Source organism: Daphnia pulicaria, chromosome 12, assembly GCF_021234035.1.
Source record: "Daphnia pulicaria isolate SC F1-1A chromosome 12, SC_F0-13Bv2, whole genome shotgun sequence".
Taxonomy (NCBI): Eukaryota; Metazoa; Arthropoda; class Branchiopoda; order Diplostraca; family Daphniidae; genus Daphnia; species Daphnia pulicaria.
The window spans coordinates 2,937,172-2,960,497 of record NC_060924.1 but is presented as its reverse complement, the minus strand read 5'-3'; the positions used below and the strand labels follow the sequence as shown (position 1 = coordinate 2,960,497).

Here is a 23,326-nt window from a genome sequence, read left to right as displayed (position 1 = left end):
AATATCCATCGGACTTGATTGTGTGTCAGCATATGCAGGATTTGCTTTTTGCTGATATTCGAAAAAGTTGACGTCAGTATAGCGAAAAGCGTCGGCAAGATCACGTTGAGGGACTACGATGGAAGTTTCAACTAGCTCCCAGGTGTGATTGCGATACGAATGGAGACGGTCATTAAAATTCACGGTCCCCGTAGTCCAATAACAAGGAGTGAAAGTAGTTAACTCCCATCCAGCACGGCTGATGGTGAAATTTCGGAAACGAGGCTGTGCTCCACAAATAGTTATTTCAGTAGTAAAGTTCACCGTAAGTGGTGTGCATTGAATAGCCGAAACGGTATTTCCAGCAGCTGCCAATTTAATGCATTCGCGTAGGCCTAATTGAGATGCGGCCAACCATCCGTTATATTGAGCAGTTGACACAGCTTGCGCATGTTTAATGCGACGTTGCTCACATTGAACACTTTGTATCACTCGAATTAATTCGTTTTCGTGACGCACAGCGGAATCAGTTAAATACTGAATATTAAAGTTTTGATGATCGTTTATAAGCTGCGCGTTTTCCCAAAAGTTAGGTGAAGTGTAGAAAACTGGTTTTTTCGGCGCCGGCGGGGCATTCCCAACCATTGATTGAAGAATAAACAAATGATTGTTGCTGACCACTGTCCAACTAGGGATCGTTTTGTCGCACTTTACAGTCTGACATCTTGGCATCAATTTCACATGAAAGTCTAATTGATTGTCGTTGTCCTGAAGAATCCAAGTATCTTTAGTCGATGATTCGTACCAACTACCGACACCCTTTTCAAGTTCACGCAGCACAATATTTGTAGGCTTTGCGTAAGTGTCGATCCAAAACAAGGTCATGTGATTGTGAGAAATAACTCGTTCAGAAATATTCGCTTTTCCGAGCGGAGTGATGATAATATCGCTTTCGTCTTCATGTGCGATACTAATTTCTTCGAATAAACAATTAATTTTTTCGACAGTCACTGTACGAAGCCAATAGCCAATTGCCTCAGGCTCTTCAGTATAAGTCCATTTGTTGTCCAATTTAGCCATCGGGTCATCGCCGCATCTCAGTGATTGCCGCATGATATCACATTGAATCAGTGATGTGTCAATGGCAATGCGCTCGGGGACGACTATAATTTGGCCAAGGAAACTTTCTGTGACGTGTTTGGTATTGCGCCAACGGGAACAGATAAATCCCGGAAAATTGTAGGCAGCTTTGCGGTCCGTCATGACTTTGTAGTTGACCCGCGTTTTTCCAACTTTTGTCGCCGGTTCACAAGTGCCGTCGGAAAATGTGAGTAGGCCGATTCCAGTCGGCTTAGTACAATCACATAATTTCACCTCGAAAGCGGTTGTGAAGGCAATAAGGCTGAAAATGATAGGAAGCAGCATGATCTAAAAAAAATTAAAGAGATAAAAAAAAATTCACACAAGAAAAATAGGCCTATTGATACAAAGAAAGGAAAACAAGCAAAAAATTGCATAAAGGGATACAGTTTATGATGGCAAGCTAGGAAAAGATGATACCGAGAAATGAAAGGAGGGAAAAAGAAATACGCGTATTTGAGTCAACAAAGAGAAAGGCGACACAAATTATAAGAAAAGGTTCGGTGTTTGATGCCAGCTGATCATGAAGAAAATAGACGAGCGGGGAGGTGCGAAAAATAAGAATAAGATCAGAAACGGAAAAGAAATACGGGGAAAAATAAACGGAGGCAATCCGTAGTCATCTTTTATATGGAGGTGTGAAAAAATTAGCAGAATTTTTAGATTCGAAGGGAAAAAGAAGTGAAAATTTCATATAGAAAGAAAAAAATTCACGAATTGTCACAGTAAGATGGAAGAGAAATCTCTCCTTCATTCTCTTTATGTTTTTTGTGCTTGATCTTTCTGTCATTATTTCTTTCTTTCTTCCTTTCATTTTTATTTCTTTCTTACTTTCATTCATTTGTTTTTTTTATGTTTTCTTTCATTCTTTCTTTTTTTTTATATGGTAATGAATCTCAATGTTTATAATTTTTGTCTTCTTTTTTTTTTTATTGTAAACATGACGTTAAAGGTCCATGGAAGACAAAACATACAAAAATACAAAATAAGAAAAAAAACGATTTGTTTATCTTCCCTCCTGGCTTTCTCCAATCAGTAGTGGTCCTCGGCGAAGTGGTCGTTGATCTCCTCCAATTCTTTGTAGAAGGCCCGTTGGAGGATCTCCATTTTGTTGATAAATTTCGCCTGGGCCGTCATTATGGCTAAGGCGAGTTCGGGACATTCGTTAGTTGCCGGGACGAACCGCATCGTGGGCTCATCATCGTTCTCAGATGACGAGCTGTTGTCGTAGTGATTTCCAGGTCGTAAATGTTTTGGGAGAGGCGATAATACAACACGGTTGTATTTGACTTCAGGGAAGCGCGCTGTAGACGGCCGCTTGACGCCCCGTGTGTTCTGGTCTACAGGAGAAGTGGACGTAGTTGAAGTTCCTGGTTCCGGCTCCGGATCGTTCGATGTAGACGGTGAAGTGTGGAAGTCATCCGACGGATAACTTTGGTATGTCCTCGGAAGAGGCCATTCAATGTTACGGCCAGCTACCGGAGACGTAGGGAGATCTACTTCGTCGTGGACGAAGCCAGGTTCCAGAAGGAGACGACCACGTCCGGCCATGATGAATAGGAAAAGAAGTGGTAGCGAAGTGAAGAAAGAAAAGAATTGGCAACGATATTTATAGTAGGCTACTCAGCTGAAGAAGATCACAATAGAGAAATTGGGGCGGTAGCCAACTTAAAGAAGGTGTAGACAAGATGAATCTTTTTTTTTTTTATTACATTAAAACAAATTTTGTTCTTTACTACTGGCTACAAGGAAAGGTGACAAAAAGAGGAGGAGTAAAAAGGAAAAGGAGACAAAAAGACGAAAATTGGTGTAGTTTAAACCAACCTAAAATTAACGAAAAAGTTTGCGAAAAACATATTCGACAAACATAAACAAACCAAGAAAAATTACATGCTCGCATATAGTAGAATTAACATGAACAACAAATCCAATCATATGGATGAATTCTTCCAACAGACGACGTAATGGAGTACGCGGAGCTGGAGTTGGAACGGGGCCCGTGATGATCGCCAACGGTTGGAGCGGGCGATACGTCCGGCCATTCAAACCTTCTGGCCGTTGAATGTCTCGAATGTAGTTTTGAACGGCGAACAAGTTTGGCCAGTGTACTTCATTGTAGAAATCGTGAGTCAAAGAACGCTGGCTGGCCGGATTGGCGATGAACTCGTCGACGTCGCCGTCCGACATCAGTACGTCCAGTTCAGCGGGAGTAATAGAGGAAGAACGTGAACGGTAAGACTGGTTAAGGAAGATGTCTTCGTTGTCGTCGTCAGTGGACGAGTCATCAACGATGACGAGCGGGTCGGTCGGAAGAGCAGGAGGGACGAAAGTCTGGACTGCAAAGATTTCTTCGATTCTTCCCCAATCGGCGCAAGAAAAATGGATTTTGGGCTGGTTGTCGTCAGACATGATGAAGTAGATTGAATAGATTTGGTTTGGATGACAGACAGGGATTGAATGGTAACTTGGAACATTATACATGGCGTTTTTATACTTCAAATTTGATTTTTTTTGTATAGGCTACGGCGAATAATTAAGAATTTGAGGAAAATATAAATGGCGAATGAGAAAATTCCACTGAATTTCTTTCAGCATTGTACAATCTTCTCAGTACGTGTTTGACAAACGCCGTGTGTGTGAATTTCACACTTTGTTTTTTTGTAACATTGCGTTTGTCTCGTATCCCCTTTTTTTTTTTTTTTTTTTGAATTTGAATTTGGGAATACAACAAATGTTTCTCCGTACACATATAATTTTTACATTTTACATTTAACACGTGCAAGTTTTTTTTGTCTTTTTTATATAATCAAACATTTTCTGCGAAATACCGCATTTCCACTAAACTTCCGTAATTAAACGCTGCCTCGGCCTGATAGCCGATCGCGATCGTAGGCGGGGAAGTTCAGTTGGTTGCAGAGCAGTTTCTTTTTCAATAATGGTAACAATGGGGGATAAAGGGCGAGGAATGGGAACATTCATTGGGGAATCATTTCGTACAATTGAGTCGGGATTTGGGAGAGAAATCTCAATATGATCAGGATTTTCAGCAGCTTTATCAAGTAAAGGGGGATCATCAATTTCTTCAGGGGAATCAGAGTCAATGTTATTCAATCCATCCCTTTCGTCATCAGCTTCTTCATCAGAATTACAATTAGGCTGAGTGACTAAATTTTTTCGGGAGCGTTCAGTTGGATCGATTGTTGACTCTATTGGAGGCATAGCTTCATCCGTCCACAACATAGTTTCATATAACGGTTTTAGTCGATTACAGTGTACAAGTTGGGCTTTAAATGAGCTATCGGCTATTTCGACCGTTCGATTTTTATTTACTTTGATTATTCTATATGGGCCCTTAAACTTGGAAGTAAATTTTCTATTATCGCCTTTTTGAACTACTCTTACATCTAACAAAACTCTATCACCCGGCTTATAATTAAAAAGTTTAGCCCGCTTATTATATTGCTCCCTCTGTTGTTCCCGCGCTTTTTTGTTATACTCATGGGCCCGTTGAAAACTATAACGCAGCCTCTCCAAAAGGGAATCGACATAATTAGCAGAAGGGACTGGGTCTGGGACCGCCCCTAATATTTTGTTGATGGGAAAGTTAACATCACGGCCAAAACACATATAATACGGACTTTCATTGGTTGAAGAATGTATCGATGAACGGTATGCAAAGCACACTTCACCCAAAACATCTTCCCAATTATCATGATGTCCATCAATTAATTCTTTACGCAACATAGTCGTCATAGTACGATTAAAGCGCTCGGTTTCCCCATTACTAGCCGGATTATAAGCGGTAGTAAAACGTTGCTCAATATTTAATTTTTTACAAAAATATCGCATTAATTTAGAAGTAAAATTGGAGCCTCGATCAGAAACAAGCGCTAAAGGCGGGCCATGCATTAAAACAATATTTTTGTATACGCAATCAGCAGTAGTTTGAGCCGTTTGATCGGGCAAAGCAACTGCTGTTACGAATTTTGTAAAATAGTCAGTCATTACACAAATACAGTTATTGCCGTTTGGCGAAATAGGAGAAATAGGCCCTAAAAAGTCAATACCGATTATCTGAAATGGAGCTTTAGCTAACTCATGAGGAAAAAGATAAGCTCGGAGATTCGATTTAGTGTTAGCAATACATATTTCGCAGGCTTTACAATATTCTTTAATATCGGCCAAAATTGTAGGCCAATAATAACTAGTCTTAACTTTCAAATAAGTACGCAAAAAGGCTAAATGGCCACCTGACAAAGGACTATCATGCATTTCTTTTAATACGATTGGGCGAAGGGTAAGGGGAAGAACAACCTGTTGACAAATAATGTTACGCCTACTCTTCGTCGTCGGTACTTCAATTCGGTAAAGAATACGATTCTTTATCTGATATAATTCAATCTCTTTAGCCCAAATCGGCAACTTTTTTCCGTCGGCCGCAGAGAGGATACCATTATCGAGATAATTAATAATCGATTGACAAAGTGGGTCGGCAGTTTGGCTGGCTAAAATATCGATATTTAAATCGACAACATTAATACTAGCAATGCGGAGGCGTGAAAGGCAATCCGCATTTTGATGAATACGGCCAGGTCTATACCTGATTTTGTAATTAGTGCCCGCGAGCAAAATAGCCCAACGTCCTAATCTTCCATTATTATCTTTTTGATTCTCAAGCCACTGCAAAGGCCTATGGTCGCTAATAACGGAAAAAGGTTTGTCTAGTAGGTAATGGCGAAAATGTTTGATAGAAAAGACTACGGCTAAAGCTTCTTTTTCTACAGTGGCATATTTTCTTTCCGCCGGCTTTAGCTGTCGACTAGCATAAGCAATTGGTTTTTCAACACCATCTTGTATTTGAGATAGAACTGAGCCTATTCCGTAATCACATGCATCAGTAAATAATAAAAATTCAAGATTAAAATCTGGATAAGCCAAAAGGGGAGGCGTGACAAGACATGTACGAAGGAATTCAAAAGCTTTGTGGTCAGTATCCGTCCAAATAAACGGATTTTTTAGCGCATCGTTATGAGATTTCGCCGTCAAAGGATGCGCGATTGACCCAAAATTTGGAATAAAGCGCCTATAATAACCAGCTAGGCCTAAAAACGATCGAACTTCGTCGGCAGATACCGGCGTTTTATAATTAACTATTTTTTCAATTGTCTCTGGATCTGGGCCTATTCCATCCCGCGAAATAATGTGACCCAAATATTTAACAGACGTTTTCATGAATTGACACTTTTTTAATTTTAATTTTAACCCCGCGTTTTGAATCAATGTAAAAACTTCTCTAATATCTTTAAGGTGGCTTTCAAATGTTTCGGAAAAAATAATTACGTCATCTAAATAGACTAAAGCTTTAATTCCCGAGACGTCTCTCAGAATATAATTCATTACTCTTTGAAAAGTAGCTGGCGCATTACAAAGCCCGAAAGGCATTCTAATAAATTCATAAAGATTATTTTCTACAATAAAGGCGGTTTTTTCTTTCGACGGGTCATCTAGCTCAATCTGCCAATATCCTGAGGCTAGATCGAGTGTAGTGAAAAATTTCTTTCCGTACAGCCTATCTAACGTACTGTCAATGCGTGGGAGGGGATAAGAATCTTTTTTCGTTAAGCTATTTAATTTACGATAATCAATACAAAATCGAAGCTCTCCATTTTTCTTTTCTACTAATATGACTGGCGCCGCCCACGGAGAAGTGGAATGTTGAATTACATTAGTAGCCATCATTTCTTTAATTTGCCTCTCTAATTCTTCTTTCTGCTTCTTTCCCGTCCGATAAGGGCGAAGTCGAATAGGCCCTTTTCCCTGGGTGTCAATGGAATGTTTAATTAACCCCGTACTACCTAGTTCAGAATTTTCCGTCGCAAAAAGGTCTGGAAAATCATGCAGCAATTCAGCAATTGGTTTTTTATATTCAGCATCAACATTTGGGTCAGTTACTGGTTCTACTATAGTAATTTCATCTTTCTGCGCATCGGATGATTGCCATTCGGTTGAGACTTTCCCCACCATTAGACAAGAAAAATTAATTTCTCCGAGAAGAGATTTCCTAGGTAGTAGTATCGACACATTATTTCTATTCTCGATTTCTATTAAGTACTTTCCGTTTACATTTACATTATTGACGAAATATTGAATACAAATTCCCTCCGGCAACTCTTCGTTGGGAGAAAAGAAAAAGATTGAGAAGGGGGCCACCACATCGGATTGTCCTTGAATCTCAGCCTCCACCACCTGAGAGGTGAGGGGGGCTATCCTTACATTTCCGAGCAAGGTCATCAATGTTTTGGATATTTCTTTTTCAACACGTGGTACACAAATAAGGCCTTGATTAACAACCAAACGATCCTCTGGTTTATCACGAGCCAAAAATATAGTCTTTGAGCGGCCATCAAAAATAAATTCATGATTGATAGCGGCATCTTGACCTATTACGCAAGATTCGGAAATACCGTTTGTTACGATAAATTCCTGATTTAAAACATGATTTCCGTATACTAGTGGTAGGGTAATGATCCCTCTCGTAAGCAACGGCTTATTGTGAATATCATATAGATCAACATCAGATTCGGTACAAGTTAATTGCTGGCACGGGACATCGCCTTTTTCACCAGAGCAATTAAGTTGATCCGACACAATTTTATTAAATACATTTATATGGAGAAGACTTCTGGCCGCGCCAGTATCAAACAAAGCTTGAAACGGAGTCTCAAGAATTTTTACGGATATACGGGGTGCTGAATTTTTGCTGAAAGCTGTAATATTTGCGATTAATCTAGGTTTTGGGGAATACGACGGCCTACTTTCGACTGACCTATTACAGTCGGCCCCTAGGCGTTTCCCTGAGTCTGTGTAGAAACAGGTAGCGCTGATCGAATAATATTTGGTCTGTTTGGACAGACATTTGCCCTATGTCCAGACATTTTACAATAAAAACAAACATTGGCATCCAAGGCCGAACGTTGCGGTGTCCACCAGTTTCGGCACTTTTTTTCGGCACTTCGATTTCGTCGTTTTCGGCACCCCATGCAAACCACACTTCCTCGATTATGAAAAAATATTGTCCATTTCGGCACCAAATTTGACCGTTTCGGCACCAATTTCGATCGTTTCGGCACCAACTTCAACCGTTTCGGCACCCCATGCAAACCTACGTCCTCGAACATGAAAAACTATTGTTTGTTTCGGCACCAAATTTCACCGTTTCGGCACCAATTCTGTGCCACCCGTATGGAAGTTTTTTGGACAAAAATCATGTGATTAAATCACTCGATTTATTCATGTCAATTTACTATTCGCGCTATTGCACCGTCAGACCGCTAGGGGCGCTCTGACTGGTTTTAGATAATAGCTTTTTGGGGGGTAGAGTCTTCTAGGATGTGCCGTTCTGCTTTCTTATTTTTTTTAAATGTGGTGTGTGTAAGGTTGGCACGGTGTGTGTTTATTTGTGTTTACACGACACCTGGTGGAATAAAAAATTTTGCGGCGATGCCGAAACGGAAACTAAAACTGGAACAGAATCCGAAAACTAACATCCCGAGTCATCGCTAGTCTAACCAACTTTATCAGATTGAAATGTCTAGTTAGTTGAGTGGTTTAAAGCATCAGCACTCCAATTTGGGGTGTTAAAATTTTGACAAAATTTTATTAAAATCCAATAAATAAATCTAATAATAAATACAATAAATACAATAGTGCCGAAACGGAAAAACATAGTGCCGAAACGGAAAAATATAGTGCCGAAACGGAAAAACACACACGCCTGGCAACCTTCCCAAAAACATGACGCCTGGAACTAAATCTGGCGGCGGTGCCGAAAAAGACAAACACAGTGCCGAAAACGACAAAAACAGTGCCGAAAACGACGAAATCGAAGTGCCGAAAAAAAGTGCCGAAACAGGTGGCAACCAACGTTGCGCTCGGAAGCATGTTTCGATGTTGTGATTAGACAATCCGCAATTAGTACATCTCATTGCCGATGGCCGTGGGTTAAAATTCTGATTTGGTTGCTGAAAAGTTACTTGTGGTGGGCGGGGCGGTTGCTGAAATTGTTGAGGGGGAGGTTGCTGAGTAGCCCGTGGAAATGGTTGCGGAAGTTGCTGAAACTGGGAGGTTGGATAGTTGGAAGGTGGAGCAAGTTGCTGCTGAGGAAAATTTGGTTGCGTAAAATGGGGAAGTAAAGGTCGACCGGAAAAATTAAAGGTTTCCGCAGGAGGTCCAGACGGGGGTTGCTGAAACCTGATGCCGGGTCGCGATTTATTGAAGTTATTTTGAGGGGCGGGGTTAAAAAAGGACGACTGATTTTGCTGATTGTAGCCGTTCGATTGCCCTCCGCGTTGTAGATTACGCGAAATATCTTTTTGAATACTTGAACTAAGTAGACCACCCAGATTTATCATTGATTCAGTCAATTGCTCCATTTGTTGACTGAAATTTGAATTTACAGTAGCGGGATTTTGAAAAGTTGTAGGCTCAGCGGGTTTGTTACCGAATTTAAGGCTAGTAGCAATAGCATTGATGGAGTCACTTTGTTTCTCAATTGCTTTAATCAGAAGTGAGTCATTCTGATCAGTAGATACCGCATTAACGAATACTTTTTTCTCTTTATCATTTTGCTCTAATTGGACTCGCTTCGCATATTTCTGCGTGATTGCTACAAGTTCCTGAAACGACGAAACTTTTTTATAGCGGATGATATGCTGTAGTTCAGGTTCAAGCCCTTGTAAAAATTTCTGCCGTAAAAACTGTAATTGACTAGATTTTTCGACCTGAGTTTCTAGCTTATTTGACGGATAGGCTCGCTGATAAATTGTTTTCAAACGAAAAGCGTAATTCAAAATATTTTCTTTCGGCTTCCGTTGCATCTCGTCAAATTTTTCTTGATAAAAATCGGCATCCTCGTCGCCGTGGAAATTTTCTTGAAAAAGGGCTTTTATCTTGTTGTAATCGATGGTATCACTTTCCATGATATTTTGTAAAAAGTCGTATGCCTCGCCAGACATTTTGGTTGACAGCATACTCACAATATCTGAATTGTTCCAATTGGACATCGCCACGACGTTATCGAATAATTTGATCCATCGGTCGAAGCGAACAGCTGGGCTTCCCGTATAATTTTGAATTTGGTTCAGCATAGTTATAGCTCCGCGTCCCTTGTGTGTGTCGGAAAAGGTGCGAACTTCTTTGACACCATTTTCTATTTTCGGCAAAAAGCATCTTATGGGAGAAGAATTATGATAGCGCTTGGGTTTGTTTCCAGTAGCTGCTTCACCAGCTGGCTGATATTCAACGTAGAAGGAATCGGCGTCGGAATCAGAGGAGGGGGTGTCAGAACTTCGTCGGCTATGTGTAAATTTACCTTTTCTCCATTGGTCATCGTCAGCGTCGTAATTTCTTTTCTCGTTTCGTCTTCCGTTTCGGTCCCCAGTGGAGAATTCCCTTGCTGCACCTCTGTGCACAGTAGGCCTGAAGGAGTCTCCATATTTGTCGTCGGCCATTTTTCTGTTTGCCGTGTCTCTGTGATTATATTCTGGATGCTGTCCACTGAAATATTCCTCTTGCTTACAAATGTCAATGGGCTTTGACGCTGTAGGCCTATTTGCGCCCTCGGATTTGAAAATTCCTCTATCAATGCTTTCACTCCTATCTGGGTGTTGTCTAACTGGTCTTTCGTTGCCCTCGGTCGAATGATTAATAAATCCCCTTCGTTCGTGATTTCGTCGGCGTACTTCGTCTGGAATGCTGTTTTCGTCTCCCAATTCTCGTTGAGCTCCTCTTGAATCAGGAATGCCTTGTACAAAACTAAATCTCTCGTCGGCTGCTGAATGTACTCTTGATGCAAAATTATCAGTACTAAAAGGCGCAGGAATTTCACGCTCAGCTGTGGTCGAAGGATTGAATAGGCTTTGGAATCGATCGAGTTGGTTATTAAATTGAATCTTGTAAGAAAGATAGGGATCGATGAGTAATGATGGCAACTCAGGATAGTTATTAAATGTCTGAGTGGTTTGTGTAGCGAGAGAATGCCCTGTGGTTTCCGAATCCAAACAAATCCTTTTCTTTCTAGTTCCCTCAAGTATATTTTCGCCCGTTTCAAAAATTCCCCCGTCGCACTGATGAATTTGATTATTGCTATCAGTTCGTTTATCGCATTTGTCGCAAATGCAGATAAAAGGACTATCGATTCGTTCGCTGTCGTCCGGGACAAAAAGGACGCGTTCGTCAGCGATATTAATTGCTGAAGGGTTCGAAATACTGGGAATGGAAAGGGAAAGTGGGACAGACGGTCGAACCGATTCTTGGTAGCAGAGTTGATTGCTTCGCGAATTGTTGCTATATCTGTCGTCACTGGCCCCCTCTTTATGATTGCTATTAATAATTTTATCGTCGTTGTTGGTGTTTTGTAATTTGGGCGCGGTTTCTTCAGTTCCTCCCTGACAACGTAGTCGTATTTGCTGCGAATCGATTGGATTTTGGAGTTTATCACCCACTTGTCCATGAGAATTACTTGCAATCAGGGGAAATTCAATAAGATCTACACTTTCAACAGGGCCAGCCGCGGCGTTGTTATGCGGGTCTAATTCGTTAATAATATCAAATTGAAAATAAGGAGTAAAAGTTACGGGATTATTAATTGCGTCAAGCGTGGAACTATTTTCAGCTGACGGAAAAGGCGCGGATGGAAGATTTATTTGAGCAGGCGGGTTACGTAATAAATCACCCAAACGATTAAGAATTGCAAAAAAAGAATCAGTATCTTCCGCTGAAGATCGACGATTATTTACGGAAATCTCGGAATTATTTTGAATAAAAATGTTATTATTTTCTACAAATTGGGAAGGATTCAAAATGCCGTCGGCAAGCTGAATCAGATTCTCGTCTGTAATATCAATAACAGTATCGGGCGAAGCGACCAGGTTATATACTACACAATTACTTTCCACGTCTAATTGATTGGGCGGTGTCAATACAGTCGACGGAATTAACACAGGATCAGAAATAATACGTTCGTCGTCTTTTAGAAAAGAGGAACGGTCAAAAATAGGTTTATTAATTGGAGAAAGATTTACTTCAGCAATCGATTTTTTCGGCGAGGGAGTAAAGAAACTTTTGATTTTTGAACCAATCGACTTTTCAGTTCGATTGCGTAAAACACGTTTACTGAATAAAACCTCAGGGTTTGGAATACGGTTAAGTGGGACGTAATCTTTGTTTGAACGAGTAGGCCTATCAACGGGAAGATTGCTGATTGGCCGATACGTACGAGTTGAAGATGTACGGGGGGTGGAAGAAAATTGAATAGGAAGAGGGTTTACAGCGGGTACATGAGGAACAGTAGTATCAGGTAAAATATTATCAAATGCGTTCACGTTTTTATGCAAAATACTCTTAGTCTTAGGTCTAGCACCAGTATACGATAACATTGTAAGTGAGTTCGAAAATCGCTGCCACCAGATGTAAAGGTTGACCCAACACAATCATTGTGTCACCAATACGAAGATACTTAATAACTAAAGAGGCGAATTTACTCACAATGCTATGGCACAAATGATGAAGACAAACATGAACGATTTTGGTTTAACCCGTGTATTTTTACTAGTAAGACAGAACAATAGGCCTAATATAAATTAGACAAGAATAAACGATAGCGACAATTTACTTGAGTACAATTGGTAGGCGGCGGTCGAGCGTCAGGCTAGGTGATGAACTAGTAAAGGGTCGATACTAGTTTAAAGAAGATTTGACAACACTTAAATGGAATTGAATTTAATACAAAACAGTACGAAAAGAGGAGCGAACGCCTCGGTAAGTTACGGGTAAAATGAGAGAAAGAAGTGCGGTCCAGAACAGCTTTTACATCGGGTTTTTATACTCATGCCGGCTGCGTTTTTTTAGCACGCAAGGCATAGGGAAAAACAGGTTCAGACAAGTTAAAAGTTATATAATCCTGCCCGACCTTGTCGAAAAGAGGCAAAAACCAAGTTCAGACGAGGCCGACAAAGGTTATATAACGACTATTTCTAGAGTTCCGAGAAGGGTAAAACGAGCCACAAAATATAATAAAAGATAAAGATAAAGGGATAAGAGAAAAACATGAAGTAAAATGTAATGGAGTAAAAGATAAAAGGTAAGGGAATAAGAGAAAAATGTAATTAAAGTTAAACGCGCTCTTGTCGCCCGGTTGAGTCTTGCTTTTGCGCTTCTTGATAAATCGCTTCTGGCGGAATAAGCGCGGCTGGCGCTGACATCTAGTAGTCAGAGTTGGCGATTGTTTTGCAGCAGAAAAAGGGAACAGATACGGGAGTGAGCCGAGCGTTCTGTTACAATAATAAGCAAATTTACTAAAATTTTTTAAAATGAGAGTTGAAAAATGCATTTTTATCAATAAACCGAAAACATTAAACCGTGCCATTTATACGTAACGCAAAAAAAGCTACAGTGTAGGCAAGAATAAAACGACTGCACATTTTTTCTTCCCACACTTTAACTAAATTTTAATTTGCCGAAAAATCTCTGTTGAATTAGTTGCAGTCGTAATGTCTGCAATGTTACACACCCTTAAAAAATGTCTATCTCGTTAACCAGTTAATATATCAATGCGTCAATAAAGATTACATTACTCGTGTGTCAAGCATGAGTACATAACTAATCAACTTACAAATCAAACGTAAATAATGAAGAATATAATTACGTCAAAATATGTTAAGTTCTACAGAACAACAACGGTGTAGTGGTTAGCAAGCTCGATTGCGATACGAAAGAGTGCAGGTTCGATCCCGGGAAGCGACGAATCTTTTATCGAGTCTTTTGTCTTATGGGGAGCTTCTAAGATGTACTGAGGAACTTCTAAGATGTACAGAGGAAGCTACCAGGCAGCTGTCAGGTGACCAAAAAGAAGGTTTTAACAAGCGATCTCCCACTCAACCGGACCGAAATGGTGGGGGTACTTTTCGGATCGTAATCCGGAAAAGAACTTTACAAATCCGGACTAGGTCTAATTTGTTCAGAATCGCAAGGCGATTCCAACGGAATTAAGTCCGGATTTTTATCTTTTCCCGTTCACGAGATAATCACGGTTGAAAATCGTGAAATATCACGAAAACCCAAAGTCTCCCCGTCCGACTACATCGCTTTTAGCCGTATATTCGGCTTGTAAAAAAAAACTAATTGATACAAAATGTAGCCCTTTCATCCCTCTTTCAGAATCCAAAAGGATTTTTTATAATTTTTTGAGATGTTTGAGATATCACGATTTTCGTGATACCCCCATTTCGACACATTTTTCAGGCATTTCATTCGGCGTTGCCGATTGCCGTATATGTGCTTTTCGCCCCCTTTCCTGTCCACTCCTTCGCTTTTCCCCTGTTTCCTATGTATCAAGGCCTTGTATATCGATACAGATGGGACTTGATACATAGGAAACAATGGAAAAAGCGAAGGAGTGGGGGCGAAGTCACATATACGGCAATCGGCAACGCCGAATAAAATGCTTGGAAAATGTGTCGAAATGGGGGTATCACGAAAATCGTGATATCTCAAACATTTCAAAGAATTATAAAAAATACTTTTGGATTCTGAAAGAGGGATGAAAGGGCTACATTTTGTATCAATTAGTTTTTTTTTACAAGCCGAATATACGGCTAAAAGCGATGTAGTCGGACGGGGAGACTTTGGGTTTTCGTGATATTTCACGATTTTCAACCGTGATTATCTCGTGAACGGGAAAAGATAAAAATCCGGACTTAATTCCGTTGGAATCGCCTTGCGATTCTGAACAGATTAGACCTAGTCCGGATTTGTAAAGTTCTTTTCCGGATTACGATCCGAAAAGTACCCCCACCATTTCGGTCCGGTTGAGTGGGAGATCGCTTGTTAAGAGAAATCTAGGGACTCAATAGGAAAGACTGGGGAGAAAACTAAGAGGATCTAAGGAGGTCCCAAGGAACCAAATGTGCTGTGTGGGATCATCTGAGAACTCAAGATCAGGTTGATATCCGTCCATGGTTGCTATTTTAATGGAATTTGGGTTGCATAAAGAGCCGATTTCTCAGCTATGACACTGCATCATAAGGGTTCCCTCCACATTCAAGAATCTATTTTAATACCATTAAAATATGTTATGAGAAATTGTTGATCGGTAGTAATATCAAATCAGCTATACCAATATGTCAACATAGAAGACTCAACATTGCTGTCGTTTCAATAAAGAAAGTTGAGATAAATTAAATGTATCACCTGAAGCATAAGATCTTTGTAGGAATTTACAAATTTCATTCTCCAGATTTTATTCGCCTCTTCCTTTAAATTCTGGTGTTGCATTAGTAGAGCTAAATTAACAAAATGCAATATTAACAATTGTTATATTCTATTTATATTTAAATTGATGAATCAGACCCATCCACATAGAAATAGAACTCCAGCCTTCGTTCTTTGGGCTTATCAGATAAAAGTTATGTCTACTTTGACTCCAACAAGAATATCAGAGTAATTGCAAGTCTCAGCCTTGCCGATCCACTGGCATTTGAAACTTATCTAGTTTCAACTTTCAAGAATTATAGGGCAATAATCCAGCATTGATCTACCATCACTTCGTAAAATGATCATCCTTTGATATTTGCAAAATTGTCTTTCGTTAAGTTAGGACAATTTATTTCAATAAGAGACCGACAGAAAATTATACCTGGACTCCATGATGAATGAATGCTTTCTCAGCTAAACTTAAAATATTTTCTGCCATTGATATGGAGTTCCAAGGTAACCAACGATACAAAACTCAGTAATTTATTTCAAACGTAGATGTCTTTAATCAGAATACGGGAACGTGAGTAAACTCTAAATTGTGAACCTAACTAATTTCAGGCTTTCAGCTAGTATGTTGAACTAGTCTGTCAGTTTGTGTATCAACAATGAGTCATTAACTGACAGACGAAAACAAGATTTACCCAAGCCATCTAGCGATGGCTAATGAAAACTATTACATGAAAATTGATGAAAATACAATTTTTTTAAATTCGAAAAATGAACAATTCAATGTGACACTTTATACCAAAATTCATGAAATTTAAATTAAACTTTCAAGCAGAAACTTTCGAAGGAATCGAGAACAATTTTAACACCGTGCGGAATTGGCTTTCCCCTATATCCACACTTCCACATTTTACAGCGGGTCCCTTATACGTTCAATTTACCACACACATTATAAACATTTCTTATTTCAAATTAAAAACAGTTTCTAAGAAATAGTAAAAAAAATTCAAATATCAAAATTGAAGCAACAACATTTCATTTAACCCAAACAAACAAAACCACTTCAGTTGCCTGTTCCGCACACAAGTGGAACAGGCAAATTTGAAACTGGTATACCTTTTCGAAAATTACCACATTCTATTTCTAGGTTTTTAAGTTTACGTTTCAATTTTAAATATTTATCACAAGTCAACTGAAAGTTTGCAGAATTTCTTCTCTGAATACGGCAAATTAAAATTAAGAATAAAATAAAAGATGCGGCGGTTAAAGATGGGAATATTCCCTTCAACAGATCAACTTCGTAATCGATTGCGGCAACATCAGTAGGAAGTTTGTGCAAATCCATAAAATTGGATTTGACGGAGTCAGAAATAGCAGATTTCAAAATATCTTTCCCGCTATTAGACGATAACGGGATAATATCTGCAGGCACTGCAAATTGTGCCTCGCGCCTAGCGTCGCCAGTTTCCCTCTGGGACTTTTGGGGTTTAACTTAAATGAGGGAGTGTGCATAATAAATTTTTGGGGGTTCGGAGAAAGGTTATATATAGGTTAAGTATTTTTTCGCGCAATGTAGGGTGATTGCTCGGCGCTTATTATAAACATCATTTTGGGGTGTAACTGTAATCCAGGAGCACGCCTAACTATTTTTTTTTTCGGTTACCTTTTGACCATTTTCACAACTTGTATCATTTGGATCCCTATCATGTTGGAATTGAAGCCATTTAATGCAACTTTAAAGCCGGACTATCTAGGCAACACATTTTGTTTTCTAATGAAGAGAGGGCAGAATTTTCTTCAACTCACTTATAGATTAGCGAAGTGTGATTTATGGATCAACTTAGTTGAGTAGCCTAGTGAATTTCTTACGAAGCATTCTAAGTAAATTTATGCAACCAACTCCGCGGATCTATTCAGCGGATTATCCTCCACGGATAACCAATTCCATTCGTCATCATTTTTCTAAAATCATTTCTCATGACCGAAATGTTAAGCTCTATGTACCGCTTTTCTATTCGAAACTCGGTGTCGTTGGATAGCTGTCACAAGCAAGGGTATGGAGAGAAATCGAACCAAGGTTTTTATATAGCAAACCGCGATTGGTTGTATTAAATTCCAACTCGTAACACGTAGTTCTACAATGCCAAGAATGAGGGTAGTAAAGCCATGATTTTAAGACAATAAGACTAGTTTTATCATATGAATACCCTCATTCCAGTTCACAAAAACGCTGAAATAAGAACAATTGAGAGAAACTGAGTTTGTGTTGCGGTAGACGACGTCAAACAAAAGGACGGAGAAGAAGAACGGATGGGTGCTGAGTCCGAGGAAGCAAAAGATGAGGTAAACGACGTGGTAGACAATCTTCGTGTCCGTGCAGATTTGTCTGACGCTCCGCTGGAATGTCCTGGCGTTGCCCATGATGCTCAGCAGATGGACGCCCTTCAACACTACCGCGGCGGTGCCAAGGAGCATCAGTGTGGGTTGAGGGCCGGCTGAGCAAATAAGCCGGAGGATGACTGTCATGACGAGAGTCCTGATACCCGACGGTTTGGCTAACGTGATGGCCACAGCGACGGATAGGAGCATGACGGACCAGATGAGACCTGAATTAATAAATGGAAAAGATCGTTGAAAAGATGGAAATGGGAGTTACTATTCCAAGTTGGGCAGACCTGAGAGGTGAGTGCCAGGATCAGGAGCCGGTCCGTCAGTGTCAAACGGGTAAAAGAAGGCGACAATCAAGTTGATAATGACGGCCAAATTGAAGAGGATTTGACTCCAGATGGACATGTGCGAGCTGACCCAAAAGAGGAACGGCTGTCCGCGCAATTTCTTCTGCCATTTCATCTCGTCAAACATGTCGTCGACTCCTTCGAAGAAGGCGGCCACTTTCGATCCCTGGTCGTCGCGCTCCGCCGTGTGGAAGACGCGCACTTTCGTGTCGTTGGTCAAATACTCGCACATTTCCGGAATGGGGAAGACAATCTGCTCCATCGTCCGGTCGTGACGGACAATTTCGATTTGCGCCGTGTGATCGGCGTAGCACTGCAGGGCCGCATCACCGCTAACTCCGTCCACTGGCGGCGGTTTCATCAGGGCGGCCAATTCTTTGTTGTGCTGCGCCAATTGGTGGCACAAAATGTAAATGTTCTGGCCGACTTCTTTGGGACTGGCCGCCTCTTCTCCACCGACCAACTTTTGGTGATAGGCTTTGCAGGCAACGTCCACCAATTGGCGAGGATTCATATTGTACAGGATCCTTTCCGCGTTCTCGCTTTCGCCACGACTCTCCATGACGGCCAGCAACAACTTGGAGGCGTTGTTTTTCAACTCTAAAACAAGATCCATTCTCCGTTGCCCTAAATAATTGATACAATAATTATTAGAATCAAATGGAATGAAAGGAAATTGTTACCTAATGGATTGATGTCGGTAAGAAGAAGAGCCTTGATGATGTCCAGTCCATTCGACTCGTGAGTGGCGATGCAGTTTTGGTTTTCGTGACAAGGTCCTTGGCACTATTCCGTCAATGTTTCCAGTGTTTGGTTGATGAGGGTGACGTTGTGCTTATTAATGTAGAGGCCGAGCAGACCCAGTTCGCCCGTCGTCGATCCGCAAATGCAGTCGATGAACATGAGTGTCTCTGACACTAAATTGTAACTGTTTTTGTTGGACTGGGCCCGCAAAAAGTTCTGCAGGTCTCGATTGTGATTCTCACACAGCAACTGCAGGAAGCGGAAGACGGGCAGCATTACCAGAACCTTGGCCGAAAACTTGGACTCCATGTCCGAATCAGTTGCCGTAGTTAACTATAAGGGCGAATTACATTTATTTTTGTAAGAATTTTAATAAAATCACGAATTCAAGTTTTGTTGTACCGATTTGGGTTGTTGTTGTTGTCTCACCAAGTCCTCCAGCGTCGAGTTGACACTACTCAACGTCGTTGTAGTCGAATCATCCAACCTGGAGCTGTTCCACGAGTCACTGTAAGGATCCATGCGCTCCCCTACAGTGACTTTACCGTTTGATGCTCTTGTGGACATCATGCGTTGATGTCGAGAGTGAGTCAGCATTCTTGTTGAGGACAATCTTGATTTCAAGATCCTTGCCGCTGTCCAACTTGCTTGAGTCAGTCAGGGATTCATAACGGATCTTGTCTAGGGCATTTGAGGAGTTGGAGATCGACTATAGAAGGTGTTGATAATCAAGCTCATAAGCTGAGCAATCTTGGCCTGGAATGTGAAAGTCTCAGCTTCGTCTTCCATTTGAACTTCTCCAGGCATCTAAAAAGGAAAAAGAAATATTTCAGTAAGAAATGTTTGTCAATTGTTGTAGATCACACTCAAAAATTGAAATTCTACATATCTATATGGACTTGAGGCATACCAAAAAATGTGTAAATAACCAATTTGTTTGTCTAAACACATAGGAAAACTTACTTTGCTTTAGAAGATATGTTGTTGTTATTTTATTATTTTAATTGTTTTATTTTATTTTATTGTTATTTTTTATTTTAAGTTTAAGTTTAATAACATTCAAACCATGTTCAAACGTAAACAAACAAACCGGACGCTTTTTTGGATCTACATGTATGTATAAGGCCGCCGGACAGTCGTTAAACTTAAAACTACTACCGAACTCACTTCTAGTAGGCCTGGAAACTAGCTTCTTGGGTTGACGCGCTTCAAGCCGGGAAAATGAGCCCCAATGTGGCGCATCTAGCGGCATAAAATAAAGATTAGTGCGTCTTTGGCGGGAATAGCGGTGGCCATCGAAAGCTAGTGGCGCGTTTTTGGCGACTGCGATTTTACAGGGAAAACGCTGTGTAAAAACACAGATACCCCTGGAAATTACATCTATCTGAAAGAGATTTCTGCGAGCAATCCATATATAATAAAACAGCAAGCTTTTGGGGGAGGAGCCTGTGTCTGTCACGGACATTTTTGGGGGAGGAGCCTGTGTCTGTGTCAACACAGGCTCCTCCCCCAAAATGGAACATGCCCCAACATGCCCATCACCACCAGATGTCGTCGCCGTGATGACGCAATCTTTGATGACGTAACAACCAGCATCACCACCAGATGTCTCGCCGTGATGACGAAATCTTCAAGTAAGGTACTGGGCAGATTTCTCACGATAAATTCTTTTACGGGCAGATCGTGCTACAGAAAAGCGAAAAGCAAAACAGTCCAACTTTACGCTAGACCAAAATTCCCCGGATTCAAACGGGGCTCAGGTTACTCGTCTATGTCTATAAAAAGTGAAGGCATTTTGCGTAACATTTCCGTACGTTTCGTGTTGAAGAATACAACCTTTTTTCGTACGTTTGAATAGCGATTTGTATCGTAGCGGTGGCGTGTGGAAACTGAGCCTCCTTCGACTGTGACTAGAATCCCTACGGGAAAATAAGCCTGGGAATTAATAATGACACCAAGATTGCCATGCACGCAATCAAATTAAACCCTCCAATAGACATCTACATATTTTCAATTTTTAAATTCTATTTATATTTAAATTGTTGAAACAGACCCATCCACAAAGAACTCCAGCCTTCCTTCTTGGGGCTTATCAGGTAAAGGGGAGGCTAGCTCTATTTTAACTCCAACAAGAATATCAGAGTTTGCAAGTCTCAGCCTTGCCGATCCACTGGCATTTGAAACTAATCTAGTTTCAACTTTCAAGAATTATAGGGCGATAATCGAGCATTGTTCTACCATCACTTCGTAAACCATAACCTGCGAATCGAACAAACCTTCGAATAGGGGATGTGAAATGAGTGTAGATTGGAGCAGCCAAACCGTAATGATAGAAATCTACTTGAGCAACTGTTATACTGCTAAAATAAACTGCTTGCATCAGTAACAGATGCGTCCAAAGAAGCGGCCAATGCTTTGTTGCTGCTTATATCTTAAGTAAAGCCTTGCCGAGAAATTCGAAAATACCCATCATACGGTTTCAAATTCCCCCCCAAAAAAACCTCAACCACGTGAAAAAATGCCCTATCGGGAAACTCGCGCGCGAAGCAAGGGATCGGATTCGAACAAGAACAATAAAAATCAAATCAAATACCATCAAAATATCAATATCATATCATGAAAACTTGTCTTGTTAGGGAAGATTCAAACTTTTTTTATTTTTGTTTACACTGCTGAGCACTCACTGCACTGACAGTTGGAAGGTTAAGCAAACAAAAGCGAATTCACTGCCTAGGATTCGGCAACCAGCTAAGTAACAAATACGCAAATTAAATTTTTAAAACAGTAATAAAAACAAATGAAAACCCCGTTACGCAATGTATCAAATTTTGACAGAATTATGTACAAAATTTGGTGACGATTGGTCATTCAGGGCAGAAACGTATAAAGGATTACTTAATGGACATTAAACCCTCTGAATTTCACTTCTAGCTACTACTACCCTACCCCCTATACCCCACACCCTATATTGTTAAGGACCTTCGTATATAAATATACCTCAGGGATGGTAATTGTGATTCTCCCTTACATTGAAATACCTAAATGAATCCTTTAAAAGAATCATATTTAGCAACAGGCAGTTGACAATACCAAGTAACAAAATCTGTTGTCGGCTGCTTGTTGCGCGCATATCCCTTTCCCCACTTCGCGCGCATTATAGTGTTGAGGCGCGCATTTTCCTCTTGCCATGCGCGCATTTTAGTGTTTTTACGCGCATTTTCCCTTCGTCCTGTGCGCATTTTAGAGTGGTCGCGCGCAAAATTCCGGAAAATTTTGACGCGCATTTTAGTTTTTTACGCGCACGCGCATATTAGTAGCCGCGCAACGCGCGCTCGCACGCGCATTTTAGTCACACCCAGTATTTTAAATATCTCTGACTTCTCATACTTACAATACTGTGAAGAAATGTGTGCTAAGAGCTGTAAGTTCCTTTGTATTCCTTGATATTACTCGTGAATTCAACAAGGCCTTGGTGTCGTCTTCTTCGTAGGATTATTTATCCTTCCTTGACTTGTCCTGTAAGAAAAGTATTAATGTAGCAATTTAAACAATAAAAGAATTATGTAATACTTGCAATACAGGTAGTAAACAGGATAAAACAACTCTCTAAAATTCCAAACATTCTGTTTGGGCTGCAACAGTCTCTAAGTCTGTATGTATCCATGTTGACATTTTCTGAACCCACTCCTTCAGGATTATGATGATTGTTTTGATTACTTACAAATACCATTAAGACAATCTAACTCAAACTGATTTTAAACTAGAAAAAAGAACTTCAAATGGAACACAAAATTCACTTCAGGGCGCTAGCAGTCTAGGACGTATTTACAGTGTGTTGTAGCCCTTCGCCACCACGAGCGCTACCGTGCCTACGGTCGTCGGGGCGAACCCTACCACTTTCTATTGTCCCCCAAGAAGCCGGTAGGGTTCGCCCCGACGACCGAGATCAAGTTGTTGTAAAGTCTAGAGTTTTTCAGATAGAATTTTGAAACTTGGTGTGTGTATTCAGTAAGTGTGATTGCATCCACAGTTTAACTTTGGTACATAAATTCCTACCCCTAAATAAATTAGAGTCGAATGAATTATTTCCCCTTCCCCCATAAAATTTCCTTCCCCAAAATTGCGTGTCGACATGAAACCAGTGTTCTGCCGAATAAGGTATAGATATATTTAAATATGAATATGAATAAAATGAAAATGTGATCGAATAAAGAATAAGAATAAAGAATAAAATTTATTTTTATTCGTATTTCGAATAAAATAAATGCTCATAATTTGCGAAATTTAAGGATGATATTTTGATTTTTGAAACATAAAATTATTAAAAAAAACCATTAATAGTAAATAATTACTTTAAATTAGGCCTTGTTTAACAGTTTAAGTGATTTCTTTATTTATCTGACACATCACCAGTCCAATCAAATCAAACAACTTCAAAAGTCAAAACTACTGAAGTCAGATTCATGAAA

The 23,326-nt window shown here is 40.2% G+C and overlaps 1 protein-coding gene, 1 long non-coding RNA gene and 1 pseudogene across 2 annotated transcripts in view; all 3 read right to left on the bottom strand.

Annotated features, from left to right (window-relative positions):
• Window positions 1-15,013: 15,013 nt before the first annotated feature.
• LOC124316672 lies at window positions 15,014-16,007 on the bottom strand. The gene is made up of 4 exons (XR_006911938.1): window positions 15,812-16,007; window positions 15,526-15,736; window positions 15,367-15,458; window positions 15,014-15,224 (listed from the first exon to the last, which is right to left on the bottom strand). It is a non-coding gene; the product is annotated as an uncharacterized LOC124316672 (long non-coding RNA).
• An 808-nt stretch (window positions 16,008-16,815) lies between these two features.
• Window positions 16,816-19,968, bottom strand: LOC124316219 (annotated as a pseudogene).
• A 2,872-nt stretch (window positions 19,969-22,840) lies between these two features.
• LOC124316145 overlaps window positions 22,841-23,326 on the bottom strand; it is a 411,551-nt gene continuing 411,065 nt past the window's right edge. The window contains exon 11 of the transcript XR_006911820.1: window positions 22,841-22,996. The gene's annotated coding sequence lies outside the window, so the exon portion shown is untranslated. The remainder of the gene's footprint in view (window positions 22,997-23,326) is intronic.